Source organism: Callorhinus ursinus, unplaced genomic scaffold (genome assembly GCF_003265705.2).
Source record: "Callorhinus ursinus isolate GAN/ISIS: 27379988/994484 unplaced genomic scaffold, GSC_fseal_2.0 scaffold19, whole genome shotgun sequence".
NCBI classification, from domain to species: Eukaryota; Metazoa; Chordata; class Mammalia; order Carnivora; family Otariidae; genus Callorhinus; species Callorhinus ursinus.
Window position 1 is genome coordinate 14289846 of NW_027397081.1, and position 22096 is coordinate 14311941.

At 51.3% G+C, this 22096-nt stretch overlaps 1 protein-coding gene across 2 annotated transcripts in view; it reads right to left on the bottom strand.

Annotated features, from left to right (window-relative positions):
• Nucleotides 1-22096, bottom strand: part of DSCAML1 (DS cell adhesion molecule like 1) — a 341143-nt gene that overhangs the window by 174964 nt on the left and 144083 nt on the right. The gene's annotated exons all lie outside the window — the stretch shown is intronic.

Below are 22096 nucleotides of genomic sequence, written 5' to 3' on the forward strand. Positions count from 1 at the left end.
GGAGGGGGATGTTAATAACTGGAAGGGGAATGGAAGGGTCTCTGGGGAGCTGGTGACGTTCCAGTTCTTGAGTTAAATGATGATTACCCAGATGTGTTTACTTCATGAAAAATCAAGCTGTATGTCTATAATCTATGTCCTTCGATATATGTATGTTATTCTTTATCAAAACATTTATTTGACAAGTGACAGCCCAACCACGATTAATCTTCAAATAGCCCTGCTATAATGACTAGTGTTAGGGGACTTACGCTTTCTTACAGAAGTACAACAAATAAGAGGAGCCTTTGAGGGAGGTGCTGACCCTTTCACAGTTACAGTGAAAAGTCTAGCACTAAGAAAGATATCATTATTCACCAAAATTTGTTGGCTATTACCACGTCAGATACTATTTCAATTGTTTTCTGTGGATTAATTCACTGAATCCTCATGACAACACTAGGAGGTCAGCATTCCCATTTTGCAGAGATGGCAGCGGAGGGCCAGAAAGTTTAAGTAAGCACTGAAAGGTCACACAGCTGGTAAGTGGTAGAGCTGGGGTTCTAAAGGCTGCTGTCAAGGGAGCAAGGTGCTGAAGACCTCTTCTGAGCTCACAGGATGCCCCACTAAATGCGCCCCAGAGCTGGTTCTGGGGAAGGCGGGCCAGGCTAGAAAGCCCCCCAGGCTCAGCCACTGGCCCAAGTGTTTCTGGCCAAGTGAGAGGAAACGCACCCCCACAGTGTGGATGTTGTCGTATTTTTAAAAAGAAGTAAATAAGCCTCCTCATTTGCATGATATTTCACGCTGACTCTGCCTCTCAAACTGTTATTCCTTCTACACATGGCACTGTGGGATGCCTGCGATATTTTATAAAGTTAATAACTTTCTCTTAATTGGATGAGTTTATAGAATAGTCTGAGCAATTAACAATAATTACGCCAAAGACACTTTGATTCCAAGGATGCTCCACAAACATTGGCGTACTGAGCCATTTAGGAAAAAAACAAGCAACCTACAACACAGCGACACAAGATAACACACAGGCGCACACTCCATCCCTGCAGTCCCCTGACCCAGAATAAGTCCCCGTTTCCAGGCCACAGGATGACGGGGCTTCTCCGAGGTGCTCGAACAGAAATGGCTCGTGTCACACTTCAGCCTGCTCCCACACCTTCCTCCCGTGGCTCCTCCTCACTACAAAGAGGGGGTGGCAGGGCCAGATCCTGATGGCACTTGTTAAAGGACACACGGTCCATGCCCAGCTGACCATGCAGGACAATGCCTCCTGAGCGACTGGCGTGGGCTCCTAATAAACAAGGTCTGCAACAGCCCCTGCCTGCCTCTCTGTGTCTCTCTGGCTCTGTGTCTGCCTCTGTCTCTGTCTGTGTCTCTCTCTCTCTCTCTCATATGCTACCTTCGATCCCAACAATACAGTTCTCAGGATGACTTCATCCAAAAGGACAATTGCCAAGGAACAGGGAATTCAACATTACCCAGATCAAATGTTTGAGCTATTCACTATAACGTTTCATGGTTTCTCCAACATTCAACAAGGTGCTTGTTCAGGCTTTGCTGGAACACCTCCATTGACTGGGACCTCACTACCTTTAAAGGCATCCATTCCACTTTAAGGTAGTTTTAATTATAAGAATAGTCTTTTTGTATAATGGAGCTTAACTTTATGTCCTTGGAGCTCCCACCTGCAGGCTCTACGCTTTGGAGAATAAATGAACGCCCTCTTTCACACGACCCCTTCGGTTTTACATCACCTGACTGAGCCACGTCCTCCACAACCAGCCCAGGTCTTTCCTTCTATAGTCTCCTGATCCTTGGTTCTTGTCCCCTTTCTATCATCCCAAGCCAGCTTCAGAAACCCACCCATCCAGCCTTAAGACAAAACAGGTCCCTAGACTAATGTGTTCATGTGACCTTCACCTCTTTACAGTAGCTTAGGTTTGGTTCGCTTAAACAAAATGAAACAAAACAAACAAAAAGAATCAGTCTTTGCAGGCAAATAGATGCCTGTGTTTGAGCTGGGGGAAATGAGCAGGGAGGGGGAGAGGCATACGGGTGGGCCAAAGGAGAGCACAGGATTGGGAGCTGGGATCTCTTGCTCCTAAGGCTTAGGCCGCCCAAGTCTGGTGCCAGCAGGCTTGTCCCTCAGCCCCTTGGGATCGCTTTCAGTGCCACCACCCCTCACTGGGGAGGGCGTCCCCGGGAGAGTGAGACCTCCATCCCAGGCTGCAATAATGCAGAAGTGTCCTCCTTTGTCCGCCTCATGCCACCCTCGAGGCTGCCTCAGAGCACCTTGCCGTGGCCGGGCTTGGGGGGCCAATTCCTGACCTGTGTTCTTTGCCTTTCTCTCTGTCCCCTCCCCAGCGCCACTCTTGCCTTTATGGCTCTAGCTTGGGGTGCTCATGCCAGCCCATCTGTTCAGTCCCATATGCTTCCCGCAAGGACTGCCAAGTTGAGACCAGCGCTCGGCGACTCGATTCCAGCCCCAGGGGCTGGACTGAGGCCTTTTCTGCCCAACCTGGTCACTAAGAAACAGCCTGGCTGCCACGGCCGGCCTGGGCCTCCACACGGTCGCGGTGCGGCAGGACTGTGTCTGTTGGCCCCGGGGGCACCTGATGAGCACCCAGCCACCTCTCCATGGGGACGGACCCTTGTCGGGATCCAGGTCCTCGGAAGCGCGCAGATGAGCTGGACCCTCTCAGGCTGGAGAGTCCCACCCACTGTGAATCTGGAGGTCACGCAGAGTGGAGGTACATTTCGGAAAAATTAATATTTATAGGACAATAGAAAGGATGTTTAATCTTTTTACTGTGCCCTTTGCAAAGCTGTTGTTCCTTTTTAGCTAAAGAACTTAAAAGTGATTGTGGATAACATATTTTGCTTCCAAAATGTTCATGTTGGTATACTTAAAGAGGCATAAGTGAAGATTTGAAAAACACGGCTGCATTTCAGAAATGCAAAATTTCTCTTATTTTCCTTATTTTTTTTGTCAGTGGAGAAGTAGTTTATAGACACATCTTTATATGCTTTCACAGAGCCACAGCCGGTCCTGGGTCACAGGGTACCGAATTCTGTCACCCCTTCCTCAGCAAATTCTTTCGACAGGTTACTAAAAGGCATGATGCAGGGGAGCAATGTAAAAAAAAAAAAAAAAATCTAAGTTCAAATTCTGACTCTCGCATTTATTGGCTTTGTGATCTTGGGCACTGTCTCTGAGCCTCAGTTTTCCAGTCTCTAAAATGGGGATAGTAATTCCTACTCCATAAATTTGGCAAGAAAATTAGTTAAGACAAATCTGGTTAAGCCACTTAGCACAGAGCTTGGCACCCTGGAAACAATATATCATTGCTGAATACATGAGCCTGGTAAATCACAGCCTTGCGATTTTGATGTCCCGAATGTGAAGAGTCCCCAAACAGTGTCCTAGCTTCCCCAGAACAGCACAGAAAGCCCTGGCCGGAGCTCTTAAAGTGGGTGAGGAAGCAGCTTCGACCAGCCGACATGGGGACGTGATCCAGCTTCTCTGCCCAGAGCAGAGCTAGGTCTGAATTTCACCAGCCACAAACAGCAGAGAGCTAACAAATTGCTCTCTTTGCACCACGAGTACATGTAAACACTGACAGCTTCATCTTCCCCCTCCCTTCTCGCCTCCACCCCACTCCACACACACACACACACACACACCCCTCCTCCCTAAGATTAGATTGGATTCCAGTTTTATAAGGCCATTCTGACACCTACAGCCAACCAACTGCTCTATTTAATAGGAAAGACACTGTGACTGAAATTAACTCCGGAGGGGGAGATTTCCGAGTCACTGCTCGGACGGGCCTGTTTGCTCACCACCAGTTTGGACTAGAGCCCCCTCACCTTGCCACAGCTCCTGTCTTTCCTTCTCACGTCACAGAGGAAACACCCTCGCCCCTATAAACCCATCTCAGGCCTAGGCAGGCAGGATGGGGTGCCGATCCCACAGGGACAAGTGGAGACCAAATGCACAGAAGATTAAGAGTTGGTGTAGAAAGTGAGAAAGAGTGGACATGGAATCAGACAGATGAGGTCCAGTTCCATTTCTACCACTTATTAGCTGTGTGACCTTGGGCAAGTTGCTAAGCCTCTCTGGGTCTCAGTTTCCTCAACTGCAAAATGGGTACAATAATAGTTACTAGGGGGTGACTGTGAGAATTCAGGACGATCATGCACATGTGGATGTTTCGTGTAGTACCAGACGTATATAGTAGGTACATAATGGATGACAACCCAGGTAAAGCCTGCATTTCAGCTTTGAGGCAGGGATAGAAAAGTCATCCAGCCTGCAAGAATTTCTTTATTACAGCGAAATAGATTTCCTGTCTATGGACATGGCATCTGGGACAATTAAGCTGAGAATGGAAGACACTTATGCTCCTTTCAAAGCTGAGCTTGAAATTTCCATTAGGAAGCCTTCTTTGATCAAACCACTCGTTTTATTGTTCTTTTTATTGGGTGCCTTTCAGTACCTACAGATACATTTGAGATTATAGAGAAAACTCAACTATAAGTAAACATGGTAAGTGGATGCTTAACTTTGTAGAGAGTTAGGAACCAATGCATTTGCTGACGTCTGAAAACCCCAAGTTAAGTAATTTGCAGGTAGCTCAGTGGTGACACTTATCTGTGAAGTCTGGTGCTACAGACCAACTCTATTAGACAGGAAAATATTTTAATCAAAGGTCAAGGCAGGGAGACTAGTACTTCAAGGGAGAAGCCAGGGGATTCTGAGGCTCAGGGAAAGGATCTATGGTATATGAGTAGCTTCATTCTCTTTGCAAATGTTAATATACCTTGTTGTCCACTCTAGGATTCCAAGAGTACGGCTGTATGTCTTTCTTTGGGGAAGATAATGTAGATACAGAATTAGGGGCTGGGCTCTGGCACTTGTTGGCTGTGTGGTTTTGGGTAGGTTAATCAATATCACTAAGCTTCATCTCCACTAGAGATAATATTGACCTCAAAGGATTAAATTAAAGTTTCTATGAGATAACATGTGAAAACACCTGCCACTTACCAACGGCATGTCAACAAGCGATGCACATATCTTCCCTGAGCTTCAGTTTTCCTATCTGAAAAGTGGGGGTCATCGTGAGGTCACCACGAGGATCAAACGAAAGGATGTGTTTTGTAAAAAGTATTCTATCAATTGAAATGCTATTTCAATATTTCACTGTTAGCATGACAAGCAGTCTGAAACCTACATGGCCCCCACTCCATGTCTACTGAAGGAATGAATGGTGGATCGAGAGACCATTTGCCTAATCCAGGCTCGGATGTTTGCCAAAATGAAGACCCCCTTAAAAGGAGAAGAGTTCTGACCAGATTACGACCAGATTGATTTTTTTCCACCAGATCCATATTTAGCTTTGCTCACCCCAAAGGGCCAGCGGCCTGGAAGCTCTGCAGAGGAGGCAATTTTGTGCCGATACCCTTGCTTCACCATATACACATCCTCCTGGGTGTGGAACGATGAAGCGGAGAAGCCACATCTGTAAGATGTGAATTTTGATTGGTCTTTCAGGAGCACGGGCTGGTTGTACAACGATGCCCTCCCTTATTTCCCCCTGTGCTGGGTAGTGTGCAGGCAGGAGGGAGCTGGGTGACAATGTGCAGGACAATGAAGCCTGGAGAGCCAACGGCCCCAAAGTGGATCAGATGCACACACTTCCTGGGTCTCCGAGAACACCATCCTAACCAAACGAGCTGACTGTTCCCTCTGTCCTCGCGTGGAGTGTTTTTGTGTGTTCATTCTGGAGCTCCCACTCCACTGTAGACCTGGATGAAGGAGATCATGGCTCCCCGTTCATGTCAGATTTCTCCTATATTCAGTTCTGGGTGACCTGAGCCCTGATCCACTGGAGAGGAGAAGAGCCCAGGACCCAGGGCCATTAGCAGGACTGTGAAGTAGGTCCAGTTCACCTTAACTACGCATACTTTGGTGCTTCTTCACTCTCCCAAGGCATTCAGCACGTAAGATGTTTCCTACATTACACGTCTACAGTATTATATGCAGCAGATTCAATAATATATATGATGGATATCTACGGAGAAATAATAATATTCACCAAGTCCATACTATGTATGAGACACTGCAACACACACACACACACGGGCTTCTGCTGGGCGGAACAGCAGAGCCATCGTGAGTGTTGACTTTAAAGTAGGCTAGTCTGAGCTCAAATCCTGGTTCCATGCGGACTAGCTCTGTGGCCTCGGGTATGTTATTTAATAGCTCGAAGACCTACACCCAACCCTCCTCACTCTCCAGGGACAGGAGAACCCTGGTTTTCACTAACTAACATCAGTTGAAAACCCCTATGATGGTAAAAGGCAGCCACTTGTCTAAAATCTCAACTCTTCCACTGGAAATTGCACTTTCTAGTGCATGGGACCTGGGGTCAAATAACCTCTGCTCCATCACTCACCAGCTGTGGGACTTTGGGGAGGTTAAGGGACCCGAGGGTCCATTTCCTTGCTTTTAAGATGGGGGTAATATTGATACCGATCTCACTGTATTGCTGTGAAGGTTAAATAGGACAGTGCCTCAAAGACACTTAGCCCAGTGCCTGGTACATGGTAAATGTTCAAGAAATCTTGGCTATTATTAATGAAATCTCCCAACAGACCAGGCAGCAGAGGCTTAAGAAATTAAGTAACTTGCCAAGATCACACAGCTGGGATTTGAACCTAGCTCTCTGACACCAAGACCAGTGGTATCACTCATGGGGGACAACGGCTTGCCATTCCCTGCACGAAAGGTAGCTACAATTTTCGCAGGCTCTGTGAAGGCTCTCCTCCAGAGAGAACAGCGGTGGGCATTCAGGTAGCATAAAGGACAGGTGGGAGGGGCTCTCGGTACAGGAGGCATAGTGGAGAAATAGAACAGCTTTACCCTCCGTAAACGATTCACTTCCCTTTTACCATTTGTTGGTTCCAAATTAAGTCTAGCCAACTCGCTAAGCCACCCACCAGGTTCAACTTGATTGAAATGAGCTAAATTGAAGTGACAGCATCATAAGGTGCTCACAGAGAAGGGCAAGAAGGGTCAGGAGCAGAGACTCGGTGCTGTGACAAGAGCCAGAAGAGGGCCCTTCAGCAAGGCCTAGAGAGAGGAGATGACTGATTTAGTCTCCAAAGAATGAGGGGAGCCATTTTTGACCTTGTGGCTCTTGACAGGGGAATGAATGGCAAGGCGATCTTACCCTGCAAATAGAAGGGGGTTTGGAGGTTCCAAAGGCATCTGTAAGTGGGCTGTGAGGGAGAGGGGTTGGGGAGTAATCCCATTACAAGTTAAAAAGACCGCATCAGGTGTACTTGGGTTTTGCCCTTTTCTATATTTTGGCCTTTTTATTTTATGGCTTGCTCACGTCTGGATGAGACAACCCTTTATCGTGCAAGGCATTCCCATGTACACCGGTGATCCCGGAGAAGAGCCTCACGCTCACCCCTCAGCCCTCGAACTTGTTCACTCCCAAGCTGGGTCTGGAGCGGCGCCCCCACCCATCCCCTCATGGAGGGACTTCATAAGCCCCTGGCTAGAATCACAGCCTCAAGAGCTGGCCTGCAGGCTACAGAAGGCTTCTAGCAAGGATTTCTCTGGCAGGGGCACAGATTAATTTGTGGCCTGGCAGAGAAGTTAGGAACCAGAGTTTGGGGGGGCAGGCTTGGCTTTTGGGTCTAGGTCAGTGGTTCCCAAACTTGTCTGCACATTGGAATCACCCGAAGAGCTTCTAAATCCACCGGTGCCTGAACGGTATTGGTCTCAGGGTGGCCTCAGCTTTGGACAGTTTCAAAGTCCCCCGGGGGTGATCGAATGTGAATCGCTGGCCTAGGACTCCCTCCAAGAAGGGGTTCTGCTTCACACCCAGCCTCCAGCTCTCCTACCGCAAACACATAGGGGGTCTCTGCGGGGGTCTCACAGATTGTGGGGCAGGGTGAGCCCAGCTCAGCGCAACCACTTTGACACGAAGTTGTCTGAGAAAAGGGATGCCAGGGCCCTGGGACGGTGCTCTCTGGCTTTCAAAACACCTCTGCACCCCCCACCCCAACCCACCACCTGCAGCTCCTTTCACTGGGACAAAGCACTTTATTCTACAGTGAGAGAGAAGGCTTAAAACACCACCCCTCCGAGGGAAGAGAAAGTGACTCACATTCATGCTAAGCCCATACAAGCCTGATGGGGAGGGAGAGAGAAAATGGCTTAGCCACGTTGCCTGCCTATGAAAACAGTCAACCTAGAGGGGTGTCCCTCATTTTAGAAATGAAGAAACGGGGTCGCAGAGGTGGGATGTGACCTGGCTAAGGGCATCTCTTCAGCAGGTCAGCAGTAGAACCTATGGGCGGGGAGGATACTTGGAGCCCTTGACCCAACTGGGCGTGGGAATGGCCGTGACTGTGAAAACGGAAAGTGCATCCCTTGAGTGTCTGGTACCCCATATCCTACTGCCCCCAAACAGCATTTGGGAACACGCTGGGCACTTTTCGACTGTTAATGTCTATGGATGCTGCTGGCTTTAGTGACCAGGGTCCAAGGACACCACATATCCTGTAATGTGTGGGCCGGTGCTGCTCAAGGAAGACGTGTCCAGCCCCAAGTGCCATTCATGTGCTCATTGAGAAGCACAATTAAGCCCTGGGCTGCAGCTGCTTATGAGGCCCTTCTTCGTCGCCCTTCTTTGCCTAAGCTCATCATGGGAACTGGCACCATGTTTGCTGGGCCTGTGATGCCATCGGCAGAGGAAGCAACGCCCCCAGGTAGGCCCTACAGGTACTGTGAGTTCAGTACAGGGGCAGCTGGGTTTCCCGCAGACTTCTGCCCCATTATCTGGAGCTAAGCCTTGGGTCCAGGAGAGGCTAGAGTCCCCCATACCAGCTTCAGGTCAGAAGGTAACATGCCCCCTGGGAGCCTCCCCTCTTCTGGCATCAGACCTGGACAGAGGGTCAGACCAAAAGACCATCTGCCCCCTGCTCAGCCTGGGTGACCCTGGTCTCCTGTGGGTGCTACAAGATGCGTGGGGCTTGTCAGGGAGGGCTGCCCGTTCCTGAACAGACAGGATACCCCCCTGTGTTGCCAGGGTGCTAGTCGAGAGTGTGGGTGTTTACACTGCTGCCTGACTGCTTTCAGGGGGCACCCCTCTTATTAATGCAAGGATCTTCATACCTTCTTGGTTGGACAGTGGGACAAGGTTGGGCCGATGGGCCATTAGCAGGTAGTTAGACTCTGGGGCTCTTTTATTCACTGGGGCAGTCGCGTGTCCCCTCCAGCCTGTCTCCTCATCTGTAAAGGTGGGTGGTGATGCTGCCTGCTTTACTGCAGCAAGGACCAAATGAGGCAAAGTGTGTAAAAGTGTGTGGCAGACGTTAAAGCCCCCTTTCTGCTAGGGAAGGCGAGAGGCTATTTTCTCATCACGGCCCCAAGGTCCCAGCAGCCCTCTGTCTCCAGGGCCCACACCTGCGCACCTGGGGACTGGCGGGGCCCAGCTCTGCAGCCTGCAGTCCCCAAGGACTGTCCTCCCCAACTTACCCGCCCAGGGCAGGAACAAGAGGGCCTAGCAGCAGGCACATAGTAGGGCAACTCTCATAATATACTCCTCAGTGCCTGTTTCCTGCCCACGACCAGCACCCTAGTTCTCGAGGAAGAGAGAGGAGGAAGACAGAAAAAAAAAAAAAAAGAAAAAAAAAACCCTAGAGAAGAAACCAGCCAGGCCTGTCGGCAGCAGCTCCTGCGAGACTTTACCTTTAGGAAGATGAGCTGATATTTATGGTGAGAGAAGTTTTATTTCTGTGGTAAATAACCTCTAATGGTGTAGGTCATTACACTAATTATAGCAGATAATTAATTTTCTAAGTCTTTTTTTAGGCGGCCACATATTACAAGAGAAACATAATTTATTCCTTTTCTTCCTGGACAGATAGCACAGGGCTCATCCCATTTCCCTGCCCACCAGAGCCTGAGAGAGCAGGGAGCTTTCCTCTTCAGGCCCCTGGCCCACCAAGATAGCCCCAGAGGCTACAAAGGCCTCTCCAACCCTTCCCTACACGTTGTTCTCATGCAAATGCTGACCTGCCACCATCTGAGGGGGTTTTCAGTGGCTCTGCACAGTTTCCCTGAGGCCAGTTCCTTGGGCACATAGCTGGTGCTTCTCTTCAAGGCTTTGGCTAATGGTTGGCTCCTGCCTTTCATGGTGGGGCACCCGGTAGGGCCGGGGCACCTAGGGTGACCGCCCCATGTAACCACACTCACTCCTGCCTCTGAGCCATTGCATTCATGTTCCCTACCATCTGGATGCCCAGGTCCGCCCTTCTATGCAAACCCTGTCCATGACCATGGCTTGGCCCTGCTTCCAGCTCAGCAGCCACGACTTTGCACGAGCTCATCTTTAGAGTGCCCCGCAGGGAATTTCGGGAACTCCTGTGCCAGGCACTTTGCATATATTACCTAATTTAATCTTTTTAAAAGTTTTTTGTTGTTAATTTTAGGGGAGGGAGTGGGAGAATCTCAAGCAGACTCCCCGCCGAGCACGGAGCTCGATGCAAGGCGTGATCTCATGACCCTGAGATCATGACCTGAGCCAAAACCAAGAGTCAGAGGCCTAAGTGACCGAGCCACCCAGGTGCCCCCCTCATTTAATTATCGAAGCAGGTTCCACCATCCTGGATGAAGAGCTGAGCAAACTGAGGCCCAGAGAAGCTAAGTGCCTTGTCTAAGATCACATTATCTGGGAATGCGGCTGCGCTGGGCCTGAGGCCTGGCGGGTCTGCCTTCCCTGTCCAGCCTCCCGGTACAGTGAGCAGCAGTGGTTTTAGAGCAGGACAAGCCTCCCCACCTCACCACACACTCTCCCTCCTGGATCTTGCCTTCTCAAAGCTTCAGTTAGCACTGCTGGCCCCTTAGTCTGTGAGCTCAGTCCAGCCTCTTCCCCTGAGATCTGTCTGCCTCTCAGACACACCAAGTCTGCAGAGGCGCCTGCCATCACGCCCCCTCCCCACACACAGCTCTGCCTCTGGGCTTCATTCATTCATTCAGACATTCTCTACTGAATCTTTACTGACTGATATCTGGACACGCACTGGACACAGCAGCATTATTTACAATCGCCAAAAAGTGAACGCAATCCAAGAGTCGCACTGGATTGTCAACGGACACTTGGATAAATAGAATGTGCTCCACAGATACAATGGAATATTGCATGGCCTTAAAATGAAAACAGCCTTCTGACACGTGCTCTAACATGGATGGGCCTTGAAGACACTTTGCTAAGTGAAATAAACCAGTCACAAAAGGACGAATATTATATGATTCTACTTAGATGAGATCCTTAGAGTAGTCAAATCCATAGAGACAGGAAGCAGAATGGTTAAAATGGGGGCGTCTGGCTGGCTCAGTCAGAAGAACATGTGACTCTTGATCTCGGGGTTGACTTCGAGCTCCATGTTAGGTATAGCAATAACTAAAGAAATTTAAAAACTGTAAAAATCTTAACTGGTAAACTTTAAAAATCTTAATCTTAAAATGGTAAATCTTATGTATATTTTACCATAATTTTTAAAAAGCTTTACTGGGTGCCTATCATATGCCAGATCCTCTTCTAGGTTGTAGAGACATGGCAGTGAACAAAACAGAGGGAAGAAAAGTCCTTGCCCTCGTGAAGCTTACTTCCTAGTTGGGGAAGAGAGACAATAACCAAGTAAGGAAACTGATAGTGTAGGTCGCATGGTTGATAAGTGCTATGAAGAGAAATAAAAGGGGGAAGAGGGCAGAGAATGGTATGGCAGTTGCTACTTCATACAGAGGGTGAGGGAAGGCATCTAAGAGGATGCTGGACCACAGACCTGAATGACAGGATGGACTGGGCCATGTGGATGCTGTTCTGGTTGGAAACCCAGCAAGTGCAAGGGTCCTGAGGCAGGGGGCCAGCGAGCCAGGGTGAGCGAAGGATGGGGCCAGATCATGGAGGGCTTGGAGGCCAGACTTTGGATCTCATTAGTGTGATCTCTATTATGCTTCATGGCACCATCACATTCCCTGTCAAGTGGCTTTCAGACGTTGGACTAACTTAGCTGATTAAGAGTTGGACTCTGAAGCGATATGGCCTGGGCTCACATTCCAGTCCCCACTTCCCAGAGGCATGGCCTTGAGCGAGATACTGACCACCTCAGGCCCCCTTAAAGATGGGGACATCTTTAAAATGGGTGTGGTAACAGTAATGCCTCCTCTGTATAATGAGCACTCAAGTAGATGTTAGCTTTTATTATTTTAGCTTGCTTTGACTTTCTTGCTCTTGCCCTGGACAGCTAATCTGTTGCCAAGTGCTACTGAGTCCACCTCCATGGGCCCAGAGTGGTTTCTCACATGGCCATGTACCTCCAGCGCCTGGGACCCAGTCTCTGAAGGACAGCTAGGTTCCTGAGCATGAAACCCCACCATGTCCTGTACCTCATCTCCCTTCCCTTGACCAGTTACTCCACTTTCCTTGGTTCTGGGCTTGCCTCCCCTCCCCGAGGTGATGCCTGCGCCATGGCCTCCCAGATGGGGCTGGGGCCTCTGGCTCACCCTGGCCTCTCTGGAATCCCACCATCCACCTCCCTAGTTGAGGCCCATCTGCTCCACGCCCAGATCACACCTCTGCCTTCCCTTCAGTCTGATCCTGCCTCCTTCTGCCAAAGTCACTTCAGGTCCCCACACCGTGAGGGTCCAGCCGGGCCCCGAGCATGGGCAATCCAAGTGGAGCATGCACTCCCCAAATGCAGATGGAAATTAGAAATGGCAGACTGATCAGCGTTAATGAAGCTTAAAAACAAAAAACAAACAAACAAACAAACAAACAAACAACAAAACCCAGATCTAGGGCTTAAAAGAAAAAGATGACGAGGAATCAGCTGTACTTGAAGTGTAAATGCGCTCCACAGAGAGGTCTGGTGATTTTCAGAGACGTGTCACTGTCTGGAGGGTGGCGTGGGGTGTGAAGCCTCGTTCTGGAGGCTCAGCGGTGCTGACAGCCACGTGCCTTTGGCAAGGCAACATCCCCGGGACCCGCAGTGCTCCCGGTCACTTTCTCTAAGAGGCCGGCATCACTGCTGCGCGGGCCGGACAGGAAGCTCCAAGCTTGCTCCTCTTCCAGCCAGGGGACTGCCAAGGTGCCGGCTGCCTGTGCAGGGCCCCCGAGGGGACGGCAGGGTGGGGTGGCCCGAGGGTCACACGCAGGCGCTGGGATCTGGGGCGGCACCCGGGGAGCCCCGGGCACAGGGGCTAGTGCTCTCCCAGACAGGAGGGAGCAGCCAGAGGGGCCCGGCCAGGGCGGTGACACACTACTAGCAAGATAGGCAGGCGGAGAGCAGCAGAAACCCCAAGCGACAGACAACGGGAGAGACAGTCTGAGTCTCAGAGAAGGCTCAGAAGTGTGGGGTGGGAGGGAGAGGAGAGATGCAGGTTCCTGTTGGACACGGGGATGTCTTGTCCCACCCGGGAGCCCCTTCCCCTTGCTTCTCGCAGGCCCCTAACCTGCTAAAAGGAGAGTGGGGATGGGGGGGTGAACGACAGCAAGGCAGGCCGAGTGGTCAAGTGGCCACACTGCCTTGAGCGGGTCACTGAGTGCACTCGACATGCCTGCTCGCTGCTGATTGGCCTAACAAACAAAACACACATCTGCTCAGCTCAGTGGCCTTGGAGACATGCAGACCTCCACTCCAAAACCCGCAGCGCCTTCTGCCATTCCCTTAAGACCGTCCCTACCGGGCCATTTTAGCATGGTGACTAGGAGCCTGGTCAGACGAAGAACGCCTGGTTCCAACCTCAGTTCTGACACTCCTCCTAGATGTGCGTCCTCGGGCAGGTCGTAGGAGCACTCGGGGCCTCAGTTTCCTCCTCTATAAAACTGGGGTCACAGCCTTCAGGGACAAGGGTTGTGAAGACCGAACGAAATAGGGCACATAACATGCTCAGAATGGAACCCGGCACATAGTAGGTGCTCAATAAATGTGAGCTGTTACTGTTTTAATAGGCAGGAGAGCACTGGTGCCCAAGGTGGGGGGGGGCGTGAAAGAGGAGAAAGGGGCCCTGGGAAAGATGAAGGGGCCTTTGGAAAGACAACACTGCCCACCATCCCTTGGCCAGAGGTCCTGCCTGGGACACGGCCACACAGAAGGCCCAAATCTGGGCTTCCTGGGGCCTCCTGCTGCTGCCCAGTCTTATCCCTGCTCAGCAGCGATAACACACCTCAGGAAGCCTTTCCTGCAGACACCTGCCCTGCTGGACCAGGGGACAGAGAGAGGGGAGTTCCCCAGGGCTTCCAGAACCACCTGTTTCTATGGCCAGTGTTCCCTGGGAAGCCCGAGAGGATCCGCATGGGGGGCCCCAACCAGTGTTCCCCTGGCACACCCCAAACTATCTTTCCAGTGTCTCCTCCCCACTGGATCCCAGAACGCTTAGTAGCCCGGGTCTCAGAGATCGGAGAAATGAGTTCAGTTCAGCCTAAAGGGCAGTCTCTTTAGGAACATTTACATTGTGAAAGACGCCCAGAGGGAGAGACCAACGCTTACTAGAAAAGAATACATTAGAATATTAGACACTGGGGGCAGGTAGATGTTTCAGTGAGCGTGTGTGTGTGCTCATGTGCACGACTGGCCTAACAAACAAAACACACATCTGCTGAGTACTGGTGTAGGACAGTACTGGTGTGAGTACTGGTGTACTTTTGTCTGTGTGTGCCCTGTGGACAGGTGTGCATGGGTGTGCATGGGTGTGCATGGGTGTGCATGAGTGCCCAGCACTCCATAAGCCCGTCATCTGCCCATCTAACCACCCCACCATCCCCACTTCTGAGCCTTTTCCCTGGGCCAGGCCCTGCGCTAAGCTCTAAGCGACAGAGGACAGCAATGTGGGCCCCGTCCGTGGGGGACAGCCCCCTAAGCAGAGCAGGGGAGGTCTACAGACGCCAAGCCGAGCAAGCAGGGCTCGGAGCAGCAAAGCCTTTCACGTGCTGATGAGGACACTGCAGCCCAGGGAGCGGTGACTGGCCCCAGTACACACACATGTCCCCACAGGTACACATGCACACATATCCACACAGGCACACTCATACACGTCCACACAGGCACACTCACACACACGTTTACAAACTAGCTGTAGCCTCCACCCCACAGAGGAATGTCTTCTACAGCCTCATTATCAGAGGCTATCCACATGCTTTCTGAGATGCTCCCAGGGATGGGAGGCTCACCACCTCTCCGGGGAGGCCACTGTGTATTCAGGCCGCTCTAGCTGTTGGGTGAGAGTAAACAAGAATCAGTTCTCTCCAACCCGGAACTCATTGCACTGCTTCTGCTTTCTCCTAGGTCTGTAGGGAGCTGAAGGTGGAGACTCTGTTTTCTCAGAGCTTTCTCTTCTACACTTTGCTCATATGATGAGTTTCTATGCCCTCACCAGTCTGACCCCCCCTCATCCTGCTTCGATGGAGCAGGCTGTCGAAGGGACTGGTTCTGGAAGCTGGGGGGGCCACCAGTCAATTTGGTCAAAACAAGTCACTCTGGACTGTGGCCTGGACTTGCACCAAAGGTTATGGCATGGCCCCAACATTTGGTCAGGGCCGGAATGGGGTTTTGTTAAAGGCACGAAGCCCCAAATGTTCCCTATTCAAAAAATTCAGGCTCATGGCGGGGGGGTCTCTTTTCCTTTGATTTCTTTGTGGGTAGTAGTACTGATTCACTCACAGTAATCACAGCTGCATTATTTGGCATGTGTTATGTGCCCCGGCTCAACGTGTGTTATCTCATTTAATTCTCCCAATAGAGCTAGGAGGTGGATGCTGTTTAGAGGAATCTGAGACCTGCCTATGTCTACACGGCAAGTGATGACTTCAAAGCCAGAGTTCCTAACCATTAGGCCACACGGCCTCTCAGAAGGCGGCTGGTCCAGGGGGGCTCTTGATGTCTTACCCACCCTAGGATGATACCACCTACCATCTTGTCCTTCGGCCTCCTGATCAGTGACAACTCAGTAGTAACAACTACTGAGAAGGGTCGGCAGCTGGGGACAGTGCGTGACTCTCGGTGGCCTGTGGGCAACCCAGGCGCCCATTGGCTGACAGGTCATGCCTCCTGCCCGACCACACCTAGACCAGCCTGGGCCCCTGTCGCCCTTCCATGAAGGACATTCTCCTCCCACTAAAAACATGTCTCCCGGCGGAGAGGGCTGGGGGATAGGCAGGAGACACGCATCTAGCCCTTGCTCTCTGTCAGTGCAGAAGGAGGGCTCTGAATGCTTTAAAAACTGGGTTAAAAATGGCTTGGCTGTTCCTATCTTATCTGCTTTACACTGAAAGCCTTCAGCGCGTGGCAGGTTTTCACGCAGAATTTTCCTTGCTAATCCCCCTTTGTTAGCTCTGATACGAGCATTGCAATACCAAGCTCGTCTGGGCGATTTGAGAGGGATTACAGACCCTCAATCCTTCAGCATGTGGGAGAAGAATGTTTTCTTAAATCAAATTTTACACAAACCTGTTTTCAAAAATAATCAAAGTGCAAATCCCTCCTCAGGATTGAAGGGTGGGGGAAGACACTTGTTTCTTCAAAATTCAACACTGCATCAGACGCTTGTCCTATGGAGGGTGAGGCGAAGCCGCAGGGCCACCTGGCTGGTTAACGGCCCCAACCCTTCCTGTCCTCCAGGCTTCTACACTTACCAAGTGGGGCTCTGTGACAGGAAGGAAGGTTGGATGCTTTGGCGCGGCCTGGCGTCGACCTGACCCTGTTCTCTGGATGGCACAGCGAGCAAGGTGGGGGAGTCAGGGGCAGATTCAAATTCAATTTCGACAAACACATGTATATGAATCTGTCACATGTCGTGTACTGTGCTGGGCTTGGCAGCGGTGGGGAGACACAAGGATCAAGAAAGTTTTACCCTTAAGGAAATCACAGTCGAGCAGGGAAGGTAGCTACCTATCTGGAGAATCTGGATACAGGGCAGATTGGAACAGGGGTGCCAATGGAGCAGCACGAGACAGACAGGGAAGAGATTATCCTGCTCCCTGAGAAGGCTTCCCGGAGCTGGGAGAACCTGCGTGGGGGCTTATGCCTCCAAGGGGTGTCCTGTAATGAGCAGGAAGAGGGTCAACGGGAATAACCATACCAATCGCTGCCTCCACTTTGTGCTGAACATGAAATTGTGCTGGTACACCCCTTCCACCTGGCTTGGTACAACAGGCTATCTTTCGGGCTCTCCCCAGCTCCTATGTGAGGCTCCAGAAGGCCAGAGAAAGGAAACAAATGGTGCAAGATGTTAAGGGCCTGCAGGTCCAATCCAAGTTGCTGGCGGCCCTAGGTGTAAGCCTGGAGTCTGTGCTGCCTCGAATTGGCATTTGTGACTCCTGCCTAATGCACTGATGGCAGGGGCTGATCAGCAGAGCCCCAGAGCCACGTCCACCTGCAAATCCTCTCTCCTCCTGCCAACGCAGCCCCCCTCTACTCCTACCCACATACCCTTGAATCTCGGGCCCCAGTGGCAAGGTGGCCCCCTGCCCCTCGAGGCTGCTTTCCTGGCGGCAGGTCACAGATGGGAGCTTGATGGGTCTGGAGCCTCAGCTAGCCACACGACCCGGGCTTCCCTTTCCCGGGGCCTAGGGAGGGGAAGGAGGGATAGTAAAGCGGGGAACCTCTCAAGAGCCAAGGCCTTTGGCAATAAATGGGCCTTGAAATGGGATTTCGTCTCTGACGCTGGGCTGTGGCTAGGCCCAAGGAACGGTGTGGCCAAACCATAAACACTCTCCTCCCTCGGCTGGCACGCCATGCCCACCACCCCCCGAAGCCCCTGACAGGCGGCTCAACAGCGAGCAGATCGCCTCGTGGGAGCTGATGAAAGATGGATGTGCAGCCCCCGAGGTTACTGGAAGCTTGAGCTGTTCTCAGATGCATAACCCCAATATTTTCTTCTTAAGCAATTCTTCTGCTCTTTGATGTTCTGCAGCGACACACAATCATATTCGGTTTGGTGCACAGAACGAGGAGGGGGAGGGGGAAGGAGGGGTCCGGGGAGGGGGAGAGGAGGCCCCGTCTCTGTCTGAGTGTTCTTTCTGGGCAAATTCAGTTGCACCATTTCATCCCTGGCTGGTCAGGGATTCAGCAAGCTGTGGGCTGTCTTTCCGCAGCGCCAGGATCACGGGTATCCGAGGGAAATGGTGCCAGTGGTTGGGTTTTATGGCTTCCAATGCAGAACTTCCCGATGTGTTTTATTTATTTTAAATTCCACGACTCACTTGCCATTCTCCCTTTTCCGGGGTGCCCCCAGGGGCTCGGAAGAAGGAAGAGGGGTGGGCCTCGGACTCCTTGCTTGCCTGGGGGAAGAGAGAAGGGCAGGAAATGAAGAAAGTGGGGGGCGGGGGACCCAGAAAAAGATGTGAAGGAAAGGAGAAGGAGCAGAAGAGACAAACAGACAGGTGGGGAAGCAGAAAGAAGGGTGGGGTTTACCAGACGAGAGCAGAAGCGGCGGGGGAAGAAAGAGGAATCCATTCTCAGGATGCGCAAGAGAGGAGGAGATGATGTAGTAGAGGCAGGATGCGGGCTGGGAAATGGGGCTTTAGCCATGACTGGGTCCAAATGGTGGAAATCTATGGCCAGGGAGCAGACGGGACAACAAGGGGTACATCACTTAAATGAGTCTTCCCAGGGCTGAACCCCGGGGGCTTGCTCCCTTTCCTCCCGACCCCTTCCAAAGAGCAGCCAAAGCAAACCGGACTCAGATGCAGGGCTTCTGGCAATTTCTCCTCTGTGCACGCCCAGATCCCAGCCAATGCCTGAGCACCCTGCCCTGCTCCCTGAAGCCAGGGGCCTTGCTCTGGCAAGGGAAGGGAGTCAGCAATGGGAAAGGTCAGTGTGGTAATGGGGGGAGCACTGTGTCTGAATGAGGAAAAACGGAGTCCTTCGTTGGCATTATGGCTACAGCAAATAAAATCACACCCGTGTTTCTCCTGGCCAGACATGTGGGGAATAGGTGAGTATTTTCAAGCATTCCTTTTAAAGAGTGAAGCAGCAAGTTTCATTATCATATTTTAATTAAAAGGAAAAAATCCTATTAAACAATTCCCAATGTATTCGGATTAGCAAAAACCAGCACCTGAGACCCAGTAGCTCAGCATGTGTGAACACACTAACCAGACTCCTTCTCCTCAGAAATTCTCTCTACACCTGCCCCTCCCCTCCAGCCAAGCAAATGGCTTCCCACGGGCTCCATCCCAGGCAGGCCACAGTGGGGGTCCCATGCTTCTCTCACTCCCCTGAGGGAGCCACATTCCCCCCCAAACTCACCAGAACCCCCCAAACTTCCCATTCAAAGCACGGCTGGCAAGAAACCTGGCTGTAGTGTCAGGTAGACTCGGGCTTAAAACCTGGTTTCCCCACTTCCTGGCTGTGTGGTCGCAGGCAACTCCTTGATTTCTCGGAGGTTCAATTTCCTGATTTGCAAAAATGTAAAATTTACATCTACTTTATAGCATTGTTGGAAGGATTCAAAATTATATAGGAAAAGAACCTGATACAGTGCCTAAGTAGTAGTGAGTAAATAAGCAGGAAGAGATGTTCTTCTATCACTATTTGTAGACAAGGTAGAGGAGTGACTTCCAGAAGCTCCAGATAAAACACACCTTGTTCCGTGAGCACATGAGCCCATGGCTGGTCTGTCCCACTAAGTATGTCACCGCTGATGGGGGTCACACTTTCTCTTGCCTCCTGGCCGTGGCATATGCGGTTCCCTGACTGTGAACCCACTTTCTATCCCCACATTCCTACCCACCTTGTCTGGTTAACTCCTACTCATCCATCAACTCCGGATTTGGAAGTTACTTCTTTAGAGAAGCCTACTCTTCCTGGAGCTCGAGGCCTGTCGCCTGTGTGCCAGGTTCCCTGCGCTGACTGCAATTCTAGCATCTGTCCCAGAACATCTTGATTGGCCAATGTAAGAGTCTGGAACCCTCCCTTGAGACTGTGAGCTCCTTAAAAGTGGGGACCAGACCTGCTGGTGCACTCTGGTGTCTCTCGTGTTATTGTACATAGTAGGTGCTCAATAAGTGAGATAGATGAGGGAAAATCAGACAACCAGGTACAAAATGAGTAGGGAAAAGTGGCAATGGAAGCGACCATTTCACATGCAAACAACTTAGGGGTCCTACCCAGGAGCACTTGTTGAGATATGGTTTCCCGCCCAAAAGCCAATGCAGGGTGGCTGTGTTAACAGAGAAATCATCTCCAGACAGAGAGAATGAGGACTCTGCTCCCCCTGCATGAGTAACCACATTTGGGGTGCTGGGTGTTGTTCAAAACACCCATCTGCATGGCGGAGCCCATTCTCTGGAGGCCACCATGAATGGTGAGGGGCCCTGAGACATGGTCCTGAGACACGGTGGAGGGGGCAGAAGATATTAGCTTAGTGGAAGTGATTTGGGCCTTTCCTGATGCCTGCCTTCAAGCTGAGCCATCATGGGGCAAGGCAGGGACTAGACATGTTCTGGGTCACCCCAGGGGGAGACCCTAAACCATACCGTGCATGGAGGGGCAGGTCTGGTTCCACACAGAGTGACCACCCACCCAGGTTGCCTAGCACTACCTCAGGGGAACGCTTCAGTCTCAGGCAAACCACTCTGCCCCACCCCCACCCCCAGGACCAATCTTTCTGTTTCTATAGATTTGCCTCTTCTAGACATTTTATATAAATGGAATCATATACTATGTGGCCCTTTCTGACTTCTTTCATTTAACATAATGTTTTCAAGGTGCACCTGTGTTGTGGCATTAGCATTTTTTTTTAAGATTTTATTTATTTATTTGAGAGAGAGAGAATGAGAGACAGAGAGCACGAGAGGGAAGAGGGTCAGAGGGAGAAGCAGACTCCCTGCCGAGCAGGGAGCCTGATGTGGGACTCGATCCTGGGACTCCAGGATCATGACCTGAGCCGAAGGCAGTCGCTTAACCAACTGAGCCACCCAGGCGCCCAGCATTAGCATTTTTTTTAGCATTCCTTTCCACAGCCAAATAATATTCCATTCCATTCCATTCCATATACTACATTATATACCATTCCTTTGATTCATTAATGAACATTTGGGTTGTTTCCATCTTTCGGCTATCATGATCAGTGCTGCTATGAACATTCATGTATGAGTCTTCTGTAGACGTAGGTTTTCATTTCCCTTGGGAGACACCAAGGCGTGGAACTGCTGGGCATCCCGTGCTTCTGTTTAAGTTTGAGAAACCACCAGGCCGTTTTCCGAAGCGGCTGCACCCCTCTACGTTCCCACCAGCAGCACGTGAAAGTTCTCATTTGTCCACACCCTCGACAACTGTTGTCATCTGTCTTTCCAAGAATCGTCATCCCAGTGGGTGTGGCCGGCACTTCAACAGGCAGAGCCCCAAGGAAACTAATGAGGCTGCCTGCAAAGTGGTGAGACCCCTGACATTGCAAGTATCCCAACAGAACTAAACGAGCCTGGGGAAGGGCTGCCGCTGTCGGCTGGGGGGTTGGAGGAAAAAATAGGTCTCAAAGTCTTTGGCTTTGTTACCCTCCTCTTGGGGCTCTAGGGCCTGGAGGAGGGCTTGGGAAGGGGACAGATGGTGAAGGAACGCAAAGGGACGGGGAAGGAGGGTGTAGGCACTGAGGCTCAAGGCAGCCCCGTTCTGCAGCAGGCTTGCTTGCTGTGGGAGGCAGGACCGGCTCAGGTGCTGCTGACTGGGCCCGTGCTGCGGCCCAGTGTGGGAGAACTGGCAGGCGCTGCAGAGAGCCCAGAAACCACAGCCACCACCCTGCCCTTGCTGCTTCCCCCACGCCTCCTCCTCTTTCCGTGGGGTCCCGCTGCCCATCTGTTCTTCTTTCCTCGACACCTGGCCTTTCTGTTTCTGTCTTGTCACCACAGAAGGGACTTCTCAGCTCCCCAGGAATGTCCTCGAGGAGGAGACTGGGCAGGGCACTCGGAGTTGGGTGGGTGGGGGTGTGGAGCGGTATACACCAGTGCTTGGGGCCCCGAGGAGACCAAAGGGGCAGTGGCCACTCCTCCTTCTGCAATCAGTCCTCAAATACACAGCTAACCAC